Here is a 23563-nt window from a genome sequence, read left to right on the forward strand (position 1 = left end):
TCATAATTGGGGTGGCATTACTAAGAGCCCTGTCTCAATTCACTAGGCCTCAGGCCATGCCCATTGGTGGCAAGGCCTCCCTGGATAGCCTTAAAGCATAAAATACAAAGTAAAGATAAATACAACTTAAAACAATCATATAAAAGATAAAACGGTATATAAAAATAAGCAGGTAAAGAACAGGCAGGTAAAACACAGATCAACAGATAGTTAAAAACAACAACACAAGCAGTTCACACCAATCAAATCTAAATAAAAGGGTTGTACCTCTTACTGTTTAGCAACCAAAGAGCAGTCTAAACAGGCATTCCAAGGAAGGGAGTTCCAGAGCCTGGGCACAGCCACAGAAAATGCCTTCCTTCAAGTTGCCACAAAATACACTTTGAGTATCGGTGGGACACAGAGAAAGGCGGCTCCTCAAGATATTAAAAACTGAGCACATTAATATGGAAGAAAGTGGTCCCTCAGGTAACCTGATCCCAAGCTATTTAGGATTTTTGAAGTTATATTCAATATTTTGAATTGTGCCTTGAAACCAATTGGTAGCCAATCAATCTGAATTTGACAAGGAAGTCACATACTCCCCATAACCCTAGGTTATTATGATAAAGAATGAAACCATATTTTAATATTTTCTATTAGTAATAAGGAACTATTAAGGCCTTCTAATGATGAATGGAAGCTATTGTTTTATTTGGTTATATATTTAGAAAATAACTGCTCCTCCCTTTAGTAACTTCGGCATTTTTGCAATTGTGATTTTGCAGTCTATAAATGTACTTGTATTAATTTTTTTTAAAAAGATCAATTTTAAAAAATCCAACTGGTTGTCTGCCCTGGGATAAAGGGTTTAAGAGTTTTGTGAATGATATTAGATTTAGTGCTGTGAAACAGGTACTTACATATGACCAATGCACACAATGTTATTCCTCTGCATAATCAAAATGAAATCAAATGCCTTTTCAAATGCTGAAGATATTTATTTATTTTTATTTATTTAAGGATTTTTATGCCGCCATTCAGCCAAAAAAGGCTCTCACGGTGGCTCACAAAAGTATTTCTTGACAGTCCCTGCCCACAGGCTTACAATCTAAAAGACATGACACAAAAGGAAAGGGGATTGGGAGGGAGGAGGAGGAGGGGGGAAAGGAAAGCAAATTCAGGCACTACAATCTTATTTGCAAAGTTCAGCAGTTACAGTTGACAGCAGGAGGGAGGGGGCTCTCAGCTGGAGCTGGACCCAGGCACGGTGGAGAGGTGCCTGGTTGCTGCTTCCTCCCTACAATGTTGCAGCATATTTAAAATCACCACCACCATCATCTAACATTGTTTCTTCACCAGTTAATTTTTAAAAAAACGCTAATAGTTAAGCAAAGCATTCAAAAGATATTAATTAATCTTAGATTATTCTGGCAGCTTCTTCAGTCCTACTGACTTCAAAGTAGTGTTTCCTAGTTTAAAGGATCCAAAGCCAATCATGCTTTGGAAAGAGATGCATGTCAGAGCCATGAAACTCCATGGGTCCAATTTCCGCATCATTGACACATTCCTGTTTTCACTGAACTCTACATGCATGCATGAAATTGACTGGATAATAAGACCTCAGGAGGTTTAACTTCCAGGATTTCCTAATCACCATTCTAAAAGAGAAGGGCATGTTCTCTTCCAATGAGTAAGAGTGACCCTCAGACCGTAACAAGAGTGCTGATTGAAAATGCTCTCACAGGAGCTGAGGAGAGAAAAAAAGAAAAAGACATTCCCAGTTGTCACTTTTTATGCAGAAATAGCATGTTCCTCTTATAGTAATCTCAACTTGTTTTGATAGAATGACCTTGTTCACACATTATACTAAGGCAAAATCTTGGCTTAATAAACCAGGTTATACGCAGGCAGCATGTACTCAGTTTCTCTCCCCTCCTTATGTGAACAAAGGTGGCGAAGCCGCGTGGGGAGGAGCCGCCAGCCCAGTTTCTCATGTCTAAATCTGGATCCAACCCTCAGATTCTAGACAAAATGAGCAAAAGTGAAGTGGACAATCATAAACTCAGGCCTGGTCAACACTATGCTAAATCACAACTAGATGTAGATAGAGATTTTTATTTATTTATTTATTTAAAACATTTGTATCCCGTCCTATATCACTAGGAGCTCAGGGCGACGTAGAGATGACGCTACCAATCAGCCTTTCCCAACTTGGTGACCTCCAGAAGGTTTGGTCAACATGACCAATGGTCAGAAATGCTGGGAGTTGTAGTCCAGAACATTTGGAGGGCACCAGTTGGGGAAGGCTGGTATGAATCAGCTCCTGTGGTGGTTCTAATCTCATGATAATATTTGTACTGAAATGAATGCCCACCTAACAAGAAATGTACATAAGGACATGTAGATTTTTGGGTCCACATGTCCTTATATTATTATTGCAAATTATTTCTAATCTTTAAAAAGTTCTGGTTTCCTCTGATCTCAGACAATATGTAAATGTGTTTAATATGTGCATATTTTTTGTTTATGGAGGCTATTGTCTTTACATACATAACAAATTCTTTCAATGTAAAACACTGCACACAACTTAAATGCTAAAGAGTGTTATTCATTCTGATCTCTGCTCTTTGAAGGGCAACATGAATGGAGGTTTTCACAAGTTATTTCTTTGTAAACTTCTATTTAAAGAATTAACTGTTTCCTCTCCTCACTCTGTTGCCACTTCCATTAGCTTGTTCTCAAAATGCAATTGTTCAGAGATCCATTGAACTAAAGGGAAACATGTACAGATCATTTCCACACAGTTTGCCCTTTATTTTGACATTTTCGTTGGTCCTAATAAAGATATTGTCCAACTGTGGATTTTGGAGTTTTTTCATGAACCAGCACATCTATTTTTGCTTTTATATGCCTTGGAACACTGTATTTAGCTGTTATAGATGGAAACTACAAGGAATATGACTATCTACCCCCTGAACAGGGACTTTGCATTTTGAGGGTTCCCTCCAACTGCTAGGTAACATTACACAATGTAGAGTCAATTGACTTTTCAACCTAGCGCACTATTTATTTTATTTATTTATTTATTTATTACACTTATATACCGCTCCCATAGCCAGGGCTCTGTGGGCGGTTTACAGAAATTCTAAAATTGAGATAAAAACAAGTATACAAAATTTAAAATTCTAAAACACAGAACATACACACATAAAGCATTAAAAACCGTTAAAAAACTAAACATGTGGGTGATTAAGATGTCTGGACAAAGAGGAAAGTCTTAACCTGGCGCCGGAAAGATAGCAGCGTTGGCGCCAGGCGAGCCTCGTCAGGGAGATTGTTCCACAGTCTGGGGGCCACCACCGAAAAGGCCCTATCCCTTGTTGCCACACTCTGAGCCTCTCTCGGAGTAGGCACCCAGAGGAGGACCTTAGATGTTGAACGTAGTGACCGGGTATATTCACGTCGGGAGAGGCGTTCCATCAGGTATTCTGGTCCCAAGCCGTGTAAGGCTTTATAGATCAAAACCAGTACCTTGAATTGGGCTCGGAAACATACAGGCAGCCAGTACAAGCGGACCAGAGCAGGTGTTATATGGTCAAACCTTCTGGCCGCTGCATTTTGCACGAGCTGCAGCTTCCGAACCGTCTTCAAAGGCAGCCCTACGTAGAGCGCATTGCAGTAATCTAACTTGGAGGTTACCAGAGCATGGACAACTGAAGCCAGGTTATCCCTGTCTAGATAGGGGCGTAGCTGAGTACACTACCCAATATTAATCTCTAACTCTGCTGGTATAAAGACTGACATTTTTCTCTTTACTTCTTCTCTCTGCCTACCCAGGAACCTGCGTGTTTCACTCAAAACAAGAAATCTAAAATCGCAACATCTGGTCTAATCTTTGACTTTTTGTTTACCCTACCCCCAATTGCCTGAATTTTGTAGCACCCAACCCAGGAGTGGGCAACATGTGGACCTTCAGATGTTTTGGCCTACAACTCCTATCATCCCTCACCATTGGCTTTGCTGGTTAAGGATGATGGGAGCTGTAGGCCCAAACATTTCAAAGACTACAAGTTGCCTATCACTGATTTAGCCTTATGAAGAGTTCTGAATAACTCAAAAGCTTGTATTCTGTTTTGTGACTTTTTGGCTGTTCCTAATAAAAAGTTATCATCCAACTGTGGATTACAAAATATGTCTCATGGAAGTCTTACTGAAATTTAATGACACTACATACACAATGCAGGCAATACATTGTTAATCATGTAAATTTAAATTACAAAATAAATAGAAGATGCACACTTGTGTATGCATGAAAAATCCACGAACAATGGCAACTGCCAAGGGAAAGAAAGTTTTGGCATATCTAACAGTTCTTGCGCAAAAATAAAAAGCTCTATATTTTATTCTTAAGGCTAGTGTAGACATTACACTGATCGCCTCCTAACTGCATTTAACAAATCTGAAGCCAGACTCAGAAATACGTATTTCCTCATCTCACTGCATGTTCACAGAAATTCTCTCTGAAAAGAGTATCATAAATAAAAGCCTGCATATTAGTGTCCTCCCACTCATATATCATTTTATCTCAGAATACTTCCTCAGTATAAGATCCAACACTATGAAAAATTAAATGTCCAAACATATAACCTCTTAAATATACAAAGTGCAGTTTATAAACACTGCATAGTAATGTAGTAAACTAAATTAAATAACTAGAAGTAAATACTGACTGAATTTCAACAATATTGGATAACAACTGCATAGACTAAAGTTCACTAAATAGTATCTCAAATTCCCCTGAGAAAAATTTCAACACTTAATAGCAAAGGTTGCTATTACAGGATATTAGTTAGTAAGCTGATTTAACTTGCAGCACAACTTATCATTCTGAAGATAATATAATTGATCATTACATTTTAATATCTACTTATAAATGCTTGTATAATCACGAAAGAAGTATGTCTCTACTATATAAAGGCAAACAAACAGATTATGTTACATCTATAATGATAGAACTCCAAATCATTTCCAACTGGAGCAATAAATAACTGGCTATACAAGCTGGAATATTACTATGGGGCAGTTTGATTGGTGGGACGGGTGTGGTGGGCAGACAAGAGAAGATAGCTGCTTATTCTAGATACTAAGAAAGAGACCGCCTGTATGCTTTTCTTCCTACAGATCAGTTTCTTCGAAATATTTAGGTTAACGTTAAGGAGCTTATCTCCCTCATGGGGAAAAATGTATGACTTCTTGCTTTAGACATCATATAGGAAGCATGGCAGGAGGAAGTACATGTCATAGGGTAGATTCATAAAACCCATAACAATGTGCTAAGAAGCACATAAGAGACATACATTTTAAGAGAAATACAATATTTGCCTTCCAGGTTCCCAGGCCTTTATTGTTCCCACAGTGCCTAAAGGGATCAAACACTGTTGTATTCCTACTTAACTGTCCATTAAGAGTACAGTCAATGTCAGAGTCATTGCAAGGATAAAATGGAGAGAAAGAGGATCGTGTTCACTACCTTGGGCTCTCGGAGAAAAAGGCAGGATATGAATTTAATGAATAAATAAATAAACCAGACAGTATCAGTTACAGTGCATTATAAAGCATCACAATTTACCAAATCTAAGACCTGATTAGCAGACCAGGGAAAAGATAATGAGTGAAGATACTATGATCCGCTTCTTGCATAACGAAAACCCCATGGGTTGTCAGCAGTGCAGGAGCAAGCAAGTGTGCTGCCTCCCACCAGCTTGCACCCAATTTAGAAAACAAGCCAGGAATGCCCCATTTCTGGGCTATTCAGCATGATGTTGCTGAGGGGGAAATAGCCCAGAATTTTGACACATGGTTTGTTCTTGGGTTATAACTCTAGGTTGTTTTGCAACTCCAGAGTTGCAAGTTTGCACATCATGCTGAACAACCCAGGAATGGGGCACTCCTGGGGTGTTTTCTAAACTAGATGCAAAGTGGAAGTGACAAGTGGACAGGAAGTAGTGCACTTGCTCGCTCCTGCATGGCCCCAATAGTTACTTAATTAACCCATGGTTGCTTTTTACATGTGAACCAGGTCTGTGACTCAGTAAATTGGATAATACGGCAATTCTTCATTCCTCCTTCCAATTGAGGCCATGACGTAACAATTTGTCCAACATTACCCAGTGGTCTGGTTCTCACAATCAAATTAAGCCATGGTGGCTTATTTAAATCATGGCACATGCTGGGAGCATGAGGGATATGATTTCCATGATCACCACATGGATGCAGCGTGTGTTGTCCAAACCTGGGCGGAATGGCTTCTAGGAGGGTAAAACAACTCCCCCCATAACAGCCCATGTATTGGAGAGTTGTTTCCCACTTCCAATAAGCCATGCTGCCTGGGTTCGGACAACACTATAAGCTGTGCCTGGCACACACCATGATTTTAAAACACCACAGTTGCCTCTTTTGATTGTGCAAACCAGGACATTTTGTTCATCTATAAGCTAGGAGGATCTGCAGATCACCCAGGTTCAGATTCAACACATTCATTGCTCTGTTGGGACTTTTGTTTTCCTAGATATTGTGACAGGACTTAAGGATTTAAGACCTCTGGATAGGAACCCTTTTAAAGAAACTACCATGGCTAACCACAATTGATAATCTTATCATCCATGGATTTGTTTATCCCTTTGGTAAAGCTATCTAAGCTAGCTCCATTAATATATCTTGCACCAATTCATTTCATGCTAATTATATGATGTATGAAGAAAGGCTTCTTTTTGTCTATCTTGAACATACCACCATTCCATTTTATAGGATGACCAAATGTAAAATAAAAGTAGCATTTAAAAAAAAAACTTTTTAAAGTGGGGTGGGGGTGGGAGTGAGAGGAAAAACAAGATGCATTTTGTGTCCTGGGAACCGTGCTGCGATTTCTTTTATCCTTGGCAGGTTTCAAGCATGTTTCTCTGCAAGAATTATGTATATACATTTCAGTTGCTGCTTTTATCCTTTATGATGGATTGTGACAGAATTAAAGTTTAATGTAAAGAGAGAATAGGATGACAGAACAGTAGCCAACTGACAACCTACATATAAAAGCAGAGCTTAATATGCAAAGGTTTGAAGACTGCTTTTATGCTCACATCTCTTGTGACCCTTATTTGGGACTGTAGATTGCATATAATTTATCATAAGGTTCTCTCACTCACTCACTGGCTCAGTTCAGACAACACGGTTCTCCCTTCCAGCACCCTGCGGTGTTGTTTTTTAATGCCATACATATAAACAAAGTTTGTATTAACTTACTTGTTTAAGGAAACACCATTTTGTTCTAAAAGTAGCTACTCAGATGGCAGTCTTTAAGGCTCAGTTCAGACAACATGTTAGTCAATGCAGTGGGAAAACTCCACTCAATGGTTTAGTTTTTAGGAGGTACTCCCCACACAACATGTTCTAACTCCATTATTGTGTGACTGTGGGCAACTGTGGAGTTGAGTAAAATCCATTGTCCTATTTGATTGACAGTTCCTCTGCCCTCTCTCCACCCCTAGTCCTCTCAATGATATCTCATCAGCCATCGCTGCAAAATAACAATTCTGGCAGCTCTCCTAGAGAGGCACTCACTCCTTTTGCCACTGTTGTCAGAGAGCTCTGTAGCCACTCAACACAATGGAAAACTCCATGGCGTCCTCCATACAACACAACAGTTTGCAGGAACTCTCCTCTGCATAGCATGGATATTCAGCGTGGAGTCTTTTCTGAAAAAAAACCTCTACCATGGGGTGGAGTTTTCCCTCCAGACAACACATTTCACTGTGTAGTTCTAAAACCACCATTGAGAAATGTGTTGTCTGAACTGAGCTGCTAACACAGCTAGGCCTTTTTCCAGTTTCACATAGTACATACTGAAGGAGCATAGTGCCAACATGACATTCCTAACTTTGCACAGCTATTGTTAAGAGCGGGTTGGGGGACACAGCAAGCACTGTTGGGGTCAGAGCCCAGGCACAGCAGTGTTTGCTGTTCTTTCTCCTTCTGGTTCCATCTCCGCTGCCGCACAACCACTGCTGAGAAGTGGAGTAAATGAAAACATGTATATTCCAGCAACATACATCCACAAGTCCACTGATGTTAAGTATGGCTGGCTGGGCCAGCACCAGGTTTGACGAGGCCGTGGGCAAGTGCCACCATAGTTAGAAATGGTTCACCCGACATGCTAAGTCATGGTTCACATGACACGCTAAGCCATAAAGTGCCTCCTGTTGGGTCTCAACATCTGTCTGTGAGCTTACCTGGCAGCAGTGAGCAACCATTTTAATTTCCCACAATGCCCTTTATGTAGTGTCCCCCTGGGGGATTTTAGGAAATTTAAATGGTGGCTAGCCCCAGCTGCCTGGCACTGCTTGGAGTGTCAGGCCAGAGTTTTTGTAACGGGGGTGGGCAGAGCAGGCATTGGCTCCAGCAGCTGTCCAAGGATGCCTGGTATCAATGCTGGTCCTGATGACAGGGTGGATTAGCATATTATTGTTGTTGTTGTTATATTATTATTATTATTATTATTATTATTATTATTATTATTATTATTATTATTATTATCATCAACCCAACAACAAATCACAGGTTCTCTTCCTGAGTTGTTTGTAGTTAATGTCCCATAGTTAAACCATAGTGCAGGTTTTGCACATAATGACTACCCATGATTTAATGACAACCCATACTCTGGGTTATTGTTACATGCAAACCAGGTCATACTTTTGAACACACTGTGGTTAAGTTTTCTATTAGCCCCCAAATTAATCACGCTTATGGCTAACCAGAAATTTATTTAATCGAGATTTGCAGTAGCTTTACTACTTCAACCTGGTTTCAAATCCTAGTTAAATGGGAATTCTGTTAGCCTTAATCTTTAACACCATGAGGTGAAATTCCCTTCCAAGTGGGTGAGTTCAAGTATATCTGCATTGGCTCTATGTATCTTGTGGTATCACATAATTATACCTAGCTTTTGTTTTTGATTAATGGTGGTTTGTGTCCAACTGTACATAAATGTTATTAGCTTTTACTCATTCTTTTAACAGATGTGTATCTTTATGTTTTGAATCAATATTTTTTCCCTATTTGAAGGAAACCATAAAGTGAAGAACTCAATTATAATATGAAAAATACTATGCCAAAATAAAGACACAACATGAGAGGGGGAAATTAAAATTACATTTAGAAAAAAGAGCGAGCAACAAAAGAACATCAATGTGTTATATGCTGATAATGCATTAAAGTAATTGCTGTACAGTTATATCCTCTAACAATGGATGCACTGAGGTCTCTACACACCAAAAGAGCAAGTCATTTATTTTAGACACTGGAATATCAAGATTAGTTATTTAGCCTGCACTGCCCAAAATCTATTACAGTGTAAAAAGCATTTCTGGGAATATTTAAGAAGCCAGAATCCAATATTTCCGATATGACTTAAATGCCAGAAAAGGGGGGATCAAAGAGCTGTGCTAAAATTACATTCCAATTACTACTACTAAAAATGGCTACCAACTTGTCAGCTATGTCAACTTGAAGTTATCTGGATATTTACAATGCAGTGAAGCATTGAAAACATTTACAGAAATAAGGTTGACTAAACATCCTATTATCACTGTGGAATACAACCAACACTAGACAAAAACATACTCTTCCTCAAATACATTTTCACCATCTTTTATGTATTTTCCTTTTTTGACAAGAACTAATCACTATATGTCAGCCATGTCTCAGTTGCACATGACCATCAAAAAAGGAGGGAAGATTTACAGGCTACATTTTATATTTCCTGCTAGAAGTCAACAGATGATTTAGTACACGTAGCTTACACATACTTACTGATGAGTCATTATGTTCTTGCTCGCCATTCTGTTTCTATGGCATTATATTTGCTCAGAAATAGTAATTCCTCATTAATTACTTTTGGATTATTTCCAATACTCCCAATCATAGGTAAAAAAGGAACTTTTTCCAAAGCATAATCATCTAGTTTGGTGGACAGCCATTTCTACTTTTATCCCAAGCATACTGGGATAGAAACTGAAGCCTTGGGGTAAGCAATGTTCTTACACTGTTTATCCTCTCCAATAATATGTATAGTTGTTACTATTAGTGCTTTGAATGTGCGTACATCTGTGCAAATCCTTAGGTCTTTATTTTCTACAATGTTTGCAAGTTGCTAATTCTGGATTATAGCATACTTTAAAAACAGGGATGGTAAAGTGATTCAACACCAAGGACCACACTGATAATCCATCATGAGCTGGAGAACCCTGCCTATTATGTACACTTTGTTACCATCAATAAAAATAACACAGCAGTTTTGTGTCCACAACATAAAGTTTGATGTGCTGCACTTATTATATAGTACTCTTAATGAACAATTATAATCTTCAAACTTATCAAAATATATGGACTCAGAAGACCTGAGAGTTAAGATTGCTATATTTGAATTTTAAGGTTACATTCTTATATCCACTCATCTGGGAACAAGCCTTTCTGGACTCTATGGGACTTACTTCAGAGGCGACATATATAGGCTTGCACAGCAAGTTGCTTCCTTTCTTCCAAACATTTCCAAGCGGTAACTAGGGTTCTAAGCCATTCAAAAAGTCTTGTAGACACAGCAGCTATATATTGTCCATCCTTGCTTTTAAGATGGAAACAGAGCAAAGCATCCTCCCAAGGACCAACTTCGCTCCCACCCAAACAACATTTTCTTTCTTTCTTTTTGTCCTACAATCCTAGTTTTACTGAATACTCCATTCACAACAAATGACAAAGGAAAAGACTGCCACATGATTGGTTTTCCTCTGACTACTATTAAATATTTCCTCCAAGCTCATATTGACTTAAAAATTGGATGAGTCATCCAGGCAGCCTTATAATCTAAACTTCAACATATACTTTGGCATACACGTTGCAGAACAAAAAATAAAATAGAAAGAAGTTGCTTGCAATGTGCTGGAAAGAAATCTTGCTTTCTTTTGCCAGTATTGATTTGCTTTACTTTGAATACTTGAAATCAACAGCTGATTCCACAAGCCAAAAGTAGTGCATTAAGTTAAGAGTATTTGGAAGCTTGGGACTTAAAAAATGGGAAGTGGAATTCACTTCTTTTTTCATTTATTTATTTATTTAAGGATTTTTATGCTGCCATTCAGCCAAAAAAGGCTCTCACGGCGGCTTACAAAAGTATTTCATCAGACAGGATAGGAAACAGTTAACTCCCCTGACAGAATGCAGATTCAGCAAAACTATAAAAAGATTTTATATTGCTCTTCTAAAGTCTATAGTTTGTAATTGAAAATACAGCTTTTAAAAATTTGAAATAAGTAGCAGCAGTGGTAATATGAGAGTTAAAAAGCACTTGAAAAATATTGCTATTTACTTAGAACTACACAACCTCAGAGATGCTATACCCTATCCAATGCTATACCCTATCCAATGCTTCCCTACGTAATGAGATGTTCTAGGCAATCTCTTTCTGCAGGATTAATAACTTCTTCTGTAGCAGGGAACACCTTTGCAACAATCCAGTTCTTTAAAAATGCCCAGGTTGGGCAAGAATGACAGAGCCAGAACTGATCCTGGAATAATCATGAAACAGCCTCAGACCACAAACCAGGCTAAGGATCCCTTTTACCACCAACAACAACAACCAACACACACACACACACACAGCAGGACCACTTATTTTCTTCCCAGCCACCCCCAGCCCCAATAGCAGATCTTTATGTTGCATCACATAACTGCTTGTGAAACTTCCCTCACAATTCTTCTTATACAACAACATATGGTGCTTCTTTAATTAAAAGAACAAGATAATGTCTCCAATAAATCCAAAACAAAGCCGACTGTATCTCCCCCTTTTTCTTGTGTAACAAACCAGCTTGATCATGAGGCAGGTCCAGTGATTTTACCCTTCATAGAATGATAACCTTCCCAAGGCCAAATGCCAGGAAGTTATCATAAAAAGCCTTTTTCGTGTATTTTATGTGTGGAGAAGGATCTAGTCATAAAAGGTGCTGTGTGGGGCCGTGCTGCTCACCCTGCCCTGAAAGTTGACTACGCACATAATCTTCCCATGCAGTCCAGAATCCCATGCCATTGGATTTCCAGCTTTATGCATGTAAACTTCCCTGCTCAGATACCATGCTCAATATGTGTACATCAAGGTGGGGCCAGCAGCATGGCCCCACTGCCCCTTTCACATTGATAATGCATGGATAGGATAAAGAACCCATCAGTTTCCAGAGCAGGAAGGTTTAGGTTCTCCAAGGGCACACTACCAGTTCAAAGATTCCATGTCCACCATACTCAAAGGGGAGCCATGATTTTTTAAAAAAAACCAAAAAACCCGCTGTTATTAACAAGGCCAATTGCCTATACAGATCTAGGGTTTGCACTTGTTTGGTAAAATGGCTCTTAAACTGTGTTCCATAACGTGAATTATTTTTTTCTTCTTATATGTGCATTCTCCTTCAGTGGCCCAAACAAGCCAGGAATGTTAAACATTATATCCTAGCCCTCCTTAGGCATTACACACTTGGAAGGGGCTATTTTTGATGACTGGAAAGCAGAGCTATGCTGCTTCTCCATCTTCAATGCCATCCTTAATATGCATTGAACATGAACTCTTATATGTGTAAGTAGGTCAATGTACATAGGATCCTGATCAATGTGCATTTACCAACATGTGGCCCATGCTCAATGCAAAGACATCAAGAGGTAGTGCCAGGGGCAAGGCCAACAACATGGCCCTGCTCCCCAGTCACTGTGTATAGCCCCCTTTACATGTGTAATGTATAAAGAGGCCTCTTGTACCTTTTTAAAGAGCCATATCTCACTTTTAAATGACACCTGAATTGTCCTCTCCTTACTATTTAAGGGACTTTTTTGTCAGGGAATTTATTCATTAGGGTTGCTCCCATAGCTAATTTACACAAATAATGGTCCAGGATCTTGTCTTAGTAAACCCCAAGCTACACCAAGGAAGCAACTCAATTTTTCTGTTCTATGTATGTCCAGTTCTTTCCAATTGAAGTTTCCTTTAAGCCTTGCAAATATTATGAATATTATATGCATAATGATTATTGAGGAAATGAAAGCCTATTGCACACAAATGCAAATATGCCACATCAGTATATGCTAATACATAATTAAAGATATCCTCCACTATTATTAATGACAAAGCCAAGGAAAGACAATAGGAGATTTCTTTTCACATAAGAACACCATGACAACTTCAAACTATAGGCTAATGTTAAAGCCTCATACTGATACTGCAGTAAGAAGAATAAAAGTCTTTGCTTGTTCTGTTTAAAGATGATACACAGAAAAGCAAGCAAGATAAACATTATTTTTATTTTAGTAGCCTTAGGCTATTCGCAACAACGGCCAAAGCTACAATTTTAGACAGCAAAACCACAGTATTACTGTGCAAGGATCCATTGTGCAGCCTTCATTGTTCCACCCAGCCATCTGCTCCATGCAATAGATTAATGCTACACCTTCATCAAAGAGCTCTTTTATTTTGACGCTGGTCAAGTTACATTTCCATCTTTAAAGATGTGTGCTAAACCGTAGGATGTGTACTCAGATTTGTTGTTTGTGCAATTATTTTAAATGAGTCTGTTAGGTGGTTTTACACTTATAAAGACAGACATTACATTTCATCTTTACCTTACAATTTAATGTTTTCTGGTTTTCCATTTATGCACACACATGCTCATTCCGCTAGCATAAATTATATTCTTCGTCTTTCTCCCAGAATTTCTGTTGTGTACAATTTGTATTATAAAATAATAAGTAAAGACTCTCCTCAAAGGCCTTTCCTTTATGTACAAGATTACTTGTAAATTACTACATTTGGGATTGGTATGAGGCATTGTATGTGGGGCTAGATGACCATTTGGTCTTCAGTTAATTCAGAACATTGTAGCTAGACTTTTGACAGGAACTAGCTGACTGGCTCATATCCTGCTGATACTGAAAAATCGGCACTGCTTCCAATTTATCTGCAGGGAAGATTCAAATTGTTAGTTTTAATTTATTACTGTGCTGGTTGGAGATGCTGGGAGTTGTAGACCATTTTTCTGTCTGAACCTGCATAGGATTACATCCTAAATCCATAAACTGCTTGAGATCTATCTCCCAAATAAGCATCTTGTTCTATCCTCATCAGAAGCACTGCTCTGGGTGCTCCCGGCTTCAAGGGACACGGCAGGTATTGACTGGAAACAGGACCTTTTCTGTGGTGGCACCCTGGTTCTGAATCTCACTCCTAGAGCTTAAAAAAAGTTACGTGCCAAGTTAAGACCTTACTTTTGTCCTGGGATTTTTAGTAGAGGATGCGTTTTTATGCTGTTGATTATATATGCTATTGTAGTGTTTTGCGGTTCTGTGCACTACTATATAATTATTTTTGTAGTCAGTAGTAAAATACATATTTTAATAGTTTTATTTCAGTCCTGTTAAATGCTTTGAAATTTTTACTAAAACGGTGGATAATCCTAATAACACTATAATTGCTTCGCAACCAGATGTGACATGAGTAAACATCTATCTTTTACCTTGTGCTCTCAACAACAATGCTACAGCAGCTCTTCCCTTTAAATTATTTTCACAGAAGATAGGCCTTTACCCATAGCATGGTTAACATTAATTTAGGAATTAGGAGACAGAACCATGCACTCCTTCTCCCTGTTCCCTTCTAACCTGTTATGGTGTTATATATGACCAGTAACATAATGCTAAACCCGGGTAGAGAGAAGCAGGACGAATCTGCACAAGAAAATGAACAGGTATGCATAACACGGCAAGGTCAGTAGGGGTTATTTAACCCATGCTGAGCTGCAGTGTGTGCTACGTACATATGGCTGCCATTTTGAATATGCACTCTGTCGTGCGAACTTGGCCCCTGTGAGTTATTTGAGGGTTAAACAGCCCTCACATAACCCTACTACTATGAAATACCACATGCAGATAAGGTACATCATGTGGAGGTTCATTCTCCCACAAATGCCAAAAACATGCTAATAAGTGCCAATTAATTCTCAGGTGTTTCCATATGCAAACACTTAACAATTCCACACCTTTTTCTAGACTGCTAAACAATTAACTGTCACACACAGCCTATATAACAGTTGTCATGCTATGTATTCAATTATCATTTCCTAGACCCACTGAGCAGTCTGAGAAAAGATTTCCTATTGATGAGTGTTAATCAAAACAAAGACAAAATGGAAACCAGGCATGAAAATCAGACAATTTCCCCCAGTTTTCACATCTCACAAAGTCCAGTATGTCCAACATCCTTATAGACCTCTTACCGAAAAATGAATTATTATTCTACTCACCTCGAAGTGAGTAGGTTTTGAGTGCATTGATGAGACTAGTAGCAGGAAAGTAGTAGTTAAATTTAATACCTATACTTCCAAAAAAGTTTTAAGGTTGTGGTTGCTTGGACCATTTGAACACAATTCACAGAAAGAGAATGGCTGGAAGCTGTGGTTCAAGATTAATACCCATATTGCAAAGGAGTGCTGCTTTTTAACTTTGCCATCCTTCACATGCTGTGGGAGGGTGATGAATATACTCTTTTATTATTCACAGAAAACATTACAAACAAGAAAACCTTTGTACTAAAATCCTTTGAGCCTAGACTACACTGGAAACACTGAAATGAATGTGTACAATGAACACAGTAACTGGGTTCTGTTCTCTGACTAAAAGTAAGGATTTGTTCTGTAATATAGTGAGTTCAATATTCTTATATCCTGGACTTCTATCCTGTAGTATTCTTAAATACAATGAGTCAAATAATAAATTAGCACTCCTGCAATTTGTGGCATAGGTAGCTTAGCATACTCCTATCTAGAGTATCAGGCAAGTAAGGAATGTTAAAATGTATAAATGACTACCGCAAGTCAATGGAATTTGTTCTGGGTAAAAAAAAAAAAAAGCAAAGCAAAAAAGCATTTTGCTAGTACATACATCAAGAATTTCTCAGTGGGCGAGCCAGTTGTAAATGCTCTCAACAACTATTTGAGCAGTTGCAACGTCCCAGTAAAGTAATAGGTTGGATATCTCAGGGGCCTGCATTGTCTTACTTCATAGCAACTTCATTCCTGAAAACTTGCAAATGGAATGCTCTAATAAGAGGAAGGAATAGCTTCAAGGCAACTGGCCAAGGTAATGAAGATGCAATATATCATCCCTCCATCTTGTCTTGACAACAGCAATCTGAATTTCATCTCAACTTTCATTTGCTTGTAGGGCTGGGGGAGGGGGGAAACTCACATCACGCCAAGAGAGCCACATTGCTCCATTAATGGGTTAAAACATTATTACGATCTTAGCTCAGTTCTCTCCCCCACCTTGATTCATTCTCTTTTGATAGCATACTATGACGGCATTTGCAAGATCACTGCAGCCCAATGTCGCTTACTTAATTGTCCAAGGATATTCAAGATATGGCTGATCATGTTGTGTGAACCCAGTAAAGGCAGCTTATGCGAGATTTAAATAAATAACCTTCACATAACCCTAAAATAGCCCATGGATAAGCCATTCTCGCTGGGTTCGTATGTCACAAAAAGCTGCAGTGACCAACCACTGTGGCTTGAATATTCAAAACGGCACAAACTACAAACCACTGTGGGCTGTGTTAGCCATGTGAAGTGGCCCTCTCTCCACTTTATAAAACATGCTCTGTTCTCCCAGTCTGCAGAGACATAGAGTTGCATCCCTCTCTCTCAGATATTCCCACTCATCCTACAGGCCTCTACACCATGTTACTCTTTTTAGCTCTCTACAACTTAGAGTACTCTTCTCTCTGCACTGCTATAGGTCTCACTGCACTCTCACCTCCAATATTCCACAATTCCTACTACACAAGTCTTTCTGTACCCTGAATTCATTGTCTCCTTATCTTACTTTAGACTCTGTTTTTGTTCTGTTCTGTTTCCACCCACAATCTCTACTCCATGCAGAGTTCAGCAGCAATAGCACATAACATAAGAAGAGGCTTGTTGGATCATCCTGAAGAAACCCACTGTGAACCATAACTACTGCCCCGTCGTAAATACCCCATTTTAGGGATGATGCTTCAGAGGATTCATGGTGAAGCAACTGCAGGCACTCTTGGAGGATACTATCTAGACCCATTCCAGTCTGGGTTTCAACCTGGTTACAGGACCAAATCAGCCTTGGTTGCCCTGATAGATTTATCTTTATTGAAAGAGGGATGGGGCAGTACAACCCTGCTAATTCTGCTGACCTCTCATCAGCTTTTGATACCATTGACCATGCTATCCTCCTGGATCAGCTCTGTCGATTGGGCACTGGATGTACATGTTACAGTGTACAGTGGTTCAGGTCTTACCTGCAGGGTCAATTTCAGAAAATAACATCAGCTGATTATTCCTCTCCTGCAGGGTACCATTTTGTCCCCAATATTGCTCAACATCTACACGAAGCCGCTGGGAGCAGTCATTAGAGGATTTGGAGGGAAGTGCCATCAATATGTTGATGACCCACAGCACTATCTCCCTGTAACATCTGAATCAGGTGAGGCTGTGCAGTTCTGGACCAATGGCCAGACTCAGTAATGGGCTGGATGGGGGCCAACAAACTGAAGCTGGATCTTGGCAAGATTGAAGCCCTGTGGGTGAGTAGTTCCTGAGTCTGGGAGATAGGCTTACTGCCTGTTCTGGATGGGGTTGTACTCTCTTTGAAAGATCAGGTCCATAATTTGGGGGTACTCCTAGATCCATCACTGTTGCTGCAAGCCAAGTAGCCATGGTGGCTTGTAGTGCCTTTTACCAGCTTTGAATGATATGCCAGCAGCAGCTTCTCCTGGACCAAAGTGGTACAGGCATTACTAACCTCAGGACTGGATTACTGCAACATGCTCTATGTGGGGCTGGTCCGGAAGTTGCAGCTCGCATAGTATGCAGCAGCTCAGCTCAGCTCTTGTGAGGAGCATCCCCCTTCCAACATGTAACTCCTTTGCTGAGGGAAATGCATTGGCTGTCTATTCACTACTGGGCCAAATTTGTTACTAGTATATAAAGCCCTAAAGAAGTTGAGACTAGGATACTTGAGAGAATGCCTTCTCCCTTATCAAGCTCCCCAGTCACCAAAATCTTCAGCTGAGTGCCTCCTGGTTGTTCTGTATGGTCCTATGGCATGGTTGGAATCCAACTGGAGGAGAGCCTTCGGTGTGGTGGCTCCATTTCTGTTGAAATCCCTGCCTCTAGATGTCAGGCAGGCACTAACATTGTTTTGTTTCTGGCGCCTGCCAAAAACATTTTTAATCCAATAAGCCTTCCCTGATTGACAAGCCAAGGTTTTTATTGGTACTCTGTTTTTAAAATAACTATTCATATTGTATTTGATTCATTTTATCTTTTATTATTCACAGCTCTGGAATCTGTTTATATGTGGAACAGCACATCAATGTTGTTAAATAAAGAAATAAAGACTAGTAGCCTTATCCTCCATGTATTTGTCTAATCATTTTTTAAAGCCATCTAAGTTGGTGGTCATTGCTACATCTTGTGGCAGCAAAATCCGTACTTTAACTATATGCTGTGTGAAGAAGAACTTCCTTTGTGTGTTCTGAATCTCCCATCATTCAGCTTCATTGGATGCCCCCAATGATTATGGCTATTATGAGAGTGGGAGAAAATCCTCTCTCTATCCACTTTCTCCACACTAGTTATAATTTTATAATCTCCTACCATGTCCTCTCTTACTCAGCCTTTCCCCTCTAAATCCTAAATGTTATAGCTTTTTTCATAGAGCAGTTGTTCCAGTCCTCTAATAATTTTGGATAGCATTTTCTGCTCTTTTTCCAGCTCTACAACATCCTTTTTAATATGCACCAGAAAGAATTCTACTCAGCATTCCAAATATGGTAATACCATAGATGCAATGCACAAAACTCACTGTTCTAGCACTTCACACCAGTTATAGGGTATCAGGCACATATGGGCTACACAGCATGGCTGTCTGGCTGGAACAGAATGGGGGGGGGGACTGAGTCCAGGCAAAGAAGAAGCAATGCATAAGTAGTGTGGAATTCTCCTGTCCCTATTCCCACTTCTAATAGGCTTAGTTGGGCAGCCCATAGATATTTGCACAAATATGCAAAAATGGGGTGCAAAGAATTATATTTGAAATTCCTGGCACCCAGTTCTGCAGACCTGCTCTAGTAGTGATAGAATAATGATTAAAACACATGTTCCCATTCATTTCAATGGGTCTGTTCTAAGTAGGACTTATATTGGATTTTGCCCAATGAGTGCCCCTAATAATTCATTTAGAGAAACAGTGGACTGCCCTAAATACCAAATATTGAGACAAGGCCTCACAGGGACCCAATGCTGTCTTAGCCACAGCCAGCTCCTTGTGTCCTCCACAGGGGGTAACTCCATATTTTGAATACACAGTTATCCTTCTCCCTACACATCTGCTGTACGATTAGTAGAGTTGCAATGCTGACACAGCAACTTTTGAAAACATTTTGTTTACGCTATACATCCATATCCTGGAGAAAGGTCATACATGGGTAGAGCACATGACTTGAATGCAGAAGGTGACAGAATGTAAGATAAGAAGAGTCCTGCTGGATCAGGCCGAAAGCCTAGCTAGTCCATCATCTTGTTTTCCACAGTGGCCAACCACATGCCTACGAGAAACCCATAACAGAATATGAATGCAGTAGCATCCTCCCACTCTGTTGTAGAAAGAGGCATCCTTGCTCTGATTCGGGAGGCAACATATAGCCATCATGAACTGTAGCCATTATCTTCCATTAATTTTTTCTAATCCCCTCTGAAAGCCACCTAAATTGTTGGCCATCACCACATCCTGAAGAAGTGAATTCCATAGTAACTATGTGCTGTATGGAGTATTTTCTTTTCTCTGTCCTGAATCCCACATCATTCAGTTTTGATAGGTGATTCCAGTTTTTAGTATTATGGGAGTAGGAGAAAAAAATCTATTCCACTTTCTTCACTTTCTTCTTCTTTTATCTCTCTGACTAATTTGGCATTATCCATAAAGTTCACCACCCCACTGCTCACTCCTAACTCCAGATCATAAATAGACAAGTTAAAAAGCATTGGTTCCAGGAGAACTCCCAGTAGGAACCCACTTCATAGAATCATAGAATAGCAGAGTTGGAAGGGGCCTACAAGGCCATCGAGTCCAACCCCCTGCTCAATGCAGGAATCCACCCTAAAGCATCCCTGACAGATGGTTGTCCAGCTGCCTCTTGAAGGCCTCTAGTGTGGGAGAGCCCACAACCTCCCTAGGTAGCTGCTTCCACCGTCGCACTGCTCTAACAGTCAGGAAGTTTTTCCTGATGTCCAGCCGGAATCTGGCTTCCTTTAACTTGAGCCCGTTATTCCGTGTCCTGCAGTCTGGGAGGATCGAGAAGAGATCCTGGCCCTCCTCTGTGTGACCACCTTTTAAGTATTTGAAGAGTGCTATCATGTCTCCCCTCAATCTTCTCTTCTCCAGGCTAAACATGCCCAGTTCTTTCAGTCTCTCTTCATAGGGCTTTGTTTCTAGACCTCTGATCATCCTGGTTGCCCTCTTCTGAACACGCTCCAGCTTGTCTGCGTCCTTCTTGAATTGTGGAGCCCAGAACTGGACGCAATACTCTAGATGAGGCCTAACCAGGGCCTAATAGAGAGGAACCAGTACCTCACGTGATTTGGAAGCTATACTTCTATTAATGCAGCCCAAAATAGCATTTGCCTTTCTTGCAGCCATATCGCAAGAAATATTTGCCTTTCTTGCAGCCATATCGCTTCTTACATCCCTCTATTGTGAGAACTGTATATTTATTCCTACTTTCCGTTCCCTGACATTTATAGTTAAACTTCAGATGGCAGGGCTGCAAAAGGCTTTTGCCTGAGGCATTGGAGAGCCACTATCAATACTGGGCAAAATAGACCATTTATTTGATTTAGTATATGGTAGCTTAATTAATTATTGGAATTGCCAGGTTGTCTGTGCACATAATATTAAGGCAAATACAAGGGTTGCACAGGTTTGGTTCAGAGCTTAAACAACATTGCAGATGTGCATTAAAGTAAATGGTGAGTCAAAATCTGCCCACAAAAGGCACAAAGGTCCCACAAAGGCAAACAAGTGGCACAGCTCTGGGTCCAATTTATTGAAATTCCCATATGCTAGTTTTGCAATAGTGTGCACTATGTTTGAGCATGCTTTCTCGAAGCAAATCCTGACAAATTTCAAGGTGAGCAGGGCAACAACAGAATGGCTGGTTCAGACAACACACTAAACCATGCTGCTTAACCACAAAATGGTTAAGGGAATTCCTTTAACCATTTTGTGGTTAAGCAGCATGGTTTAGCGTGTTGTCTGAACCAGGCCAATGAGTTGAATTGCTGCCACAATATCATCTGGCTTCCAGAAAAGCCAATGGGCTGTGAAACTCAAACCAGTAGAGGTGAAACAGTTCTACATGATCAGTAATCCCAACCAGCTCCTGCAATATTAGCAGAAAGTGAGCACAGGAGTAGCATATGACTGGCAGTCCAGAAGAAGCTGGGAGTTGCAACAACCAGTGCTGACCTGGCTGAGGGCAGGTGGCATAGCAGACCTGAAGCATCCCACACAACACCTTTAAAGAGGATGCATCCAATCCATCAATTAACTGCTTAGATCCATCAACCTGTTTAAGCCAGATGAAGACTGTGCAAGTCCCTAAGAAGGCTTTGGAGGTAGCCCTATATTTACTGAGCAGCTTTATAGAATCTCATGGGATCAATTCTCAACAGTATTGGAGGAGGCTTTGCGGGTTCCAGAAACAACAAAAGGACTGCAGTGACCAGTCCCACCGCCACCACCACCAAAATGCGGTCTCCAGTTTTTCATACTTCACCGTATCTCAAGACAACTTCTTTGGCTACTTCACTCACTTTAATAGAAATATGATTTAATTTTTTAAAAAGTAAACTTACACTTCTTTTATTGTTCTTAGAAACATACTGTTCATATGACAGGATTGACAATGTGAGGTCTTTTGAGGGGATGTGAAAAGGGTGGGAAAATATAGATGGAAATCAACTAGCCACTAAATAGATTATCATCTCTGCCAGTCATGCTCAGATGGCCATTTTCACCTATAGTATGGAAAAATGAAATGATTATGGCCAGGTATGTTTAAGTTTGAGAAATGGGGAGGAGAACAGAATAAAAGAATAACTACTGGACAGGTAATCTTATATTGATATATTATTTTCAGGAAATAAAATCATCTGAGAATAATGCACCACATTACCAGGGAGTCTATCCTTGTTCAATAGGATTTAAAGGTGAATGAATAAAGCTGATAACAATCTAGCTGTTAACCAATTGCTCAAAACCTAAATACACAAGTATTCAGAAAGGATTCCCCCAACTCCATGGGTTGTATGCAGCACAGCCAAGACTATCCTGGTATGAACCAGCTCTATTATATAGCCTATGATTTGCCACCAGTAAAATTACACACAGCATTATCATGATTATACCTGAGGAAGCACAGCAATCAGGCAGCAGTGCTTTCTCTGCACAAAATATTAATCTCCAGTCACAGAGAAGCAGCTCAATGGACAGCACAATAAATCAGATACTTGGTATTTCTTTTTGCTTATTATGTAGGGAAACTATATTGTGCAGTTAAGCACAACTGCCATGTGTCTAACAATATTCTACTGTATTGTGGCCAGAGAACCTGGCTCAAGACCGCTATAGGAATTCACAGATGTTATTTATGCTTTAATCCTCTTAATCCTTGTAAATGTGTTTATTTTTAGTAATCTCATTTGGAAAAGAGCACTAAGAATGTGCATTGTAGCTCCACTGAGAACAATAAAAAAGAACCTATCAACTCCATTTCCAGCCTGCTACATTTCACAGCCGCTCTGCAATTATACTGAAAACTCTGAAAGATAGCCCCAAGACTGCTTTAATTAAAACTGTAAATAAATTGAAGGTGATCCTGATAAACTACCAAAGGAGCTTTGGTGACAGCAAAGTGTACATTAAAGGCAGGAGATCAAGCTGAAAAATAGTCTGCATGTCAAGCAGCCTGATCAATATAATTGCTCCAGGATGGAACAAAATTACAATCCCTGGTTAAAGACAGCCAAGTACTACAGAAGGTTATATTACTGCATATTGTGCTATCACGGAAGTCTATAAGCCACCTTCAAATGCTTTACCAATGCACAGACACTGTGATGAGAGAAAAAATTGAATTTATAAGAAAATGTCCTGCTAAATAATATGCACACGAAGATCAATATAGTGATAGTTTCAGGCTACAGAGAATCACAGTACAGAAGAGGGTTAATTAGCATTGTGTTCTATACACTATAGCATGTGCTATGGATGCAGTAGGTAAGATATTAATTGGGGGGGGGGGAATAAGAAACAGAAGTTGGTGCTAAAACAATAAGATGTTGAATACTTTAAATAACTGCTGACATATTACCCCTGCAGCTGTATGCCTCATCTTACTACCTCC

The 23563-nt window shown here is 39.7% G+C and overlaps 1 protein-coding gene across 1 annotated transcript in view; it reads right to left on the bottom strand.

The window, feature by feature from the left end:
- Nucleotides 1-23563, bottom strand: part of RAPGEF5 (Rap guanine nucleotide exchange factor 5) — a 62791-nt gene that overhangs the window by 38517 nt on the left and 711 nt on the right. The gene's annotated exons all lie outside the window — the stretch shown is intronic.

Source organism: Elgaria multicarinata, chromosome 1 (assembly GCF_023053635.1).
Source record: "Elgaria multicarinata webbii isolate HBS135686 ecotype San Diego chromosome 1, rElgMul1.1.pri, whole genome shotgun sequence".
NCBI lineage: Eukaryota > Metazoa > Chordata > Lepidosauria > Squamata > Anguidae > Elgaria > Elgaria multicarinata.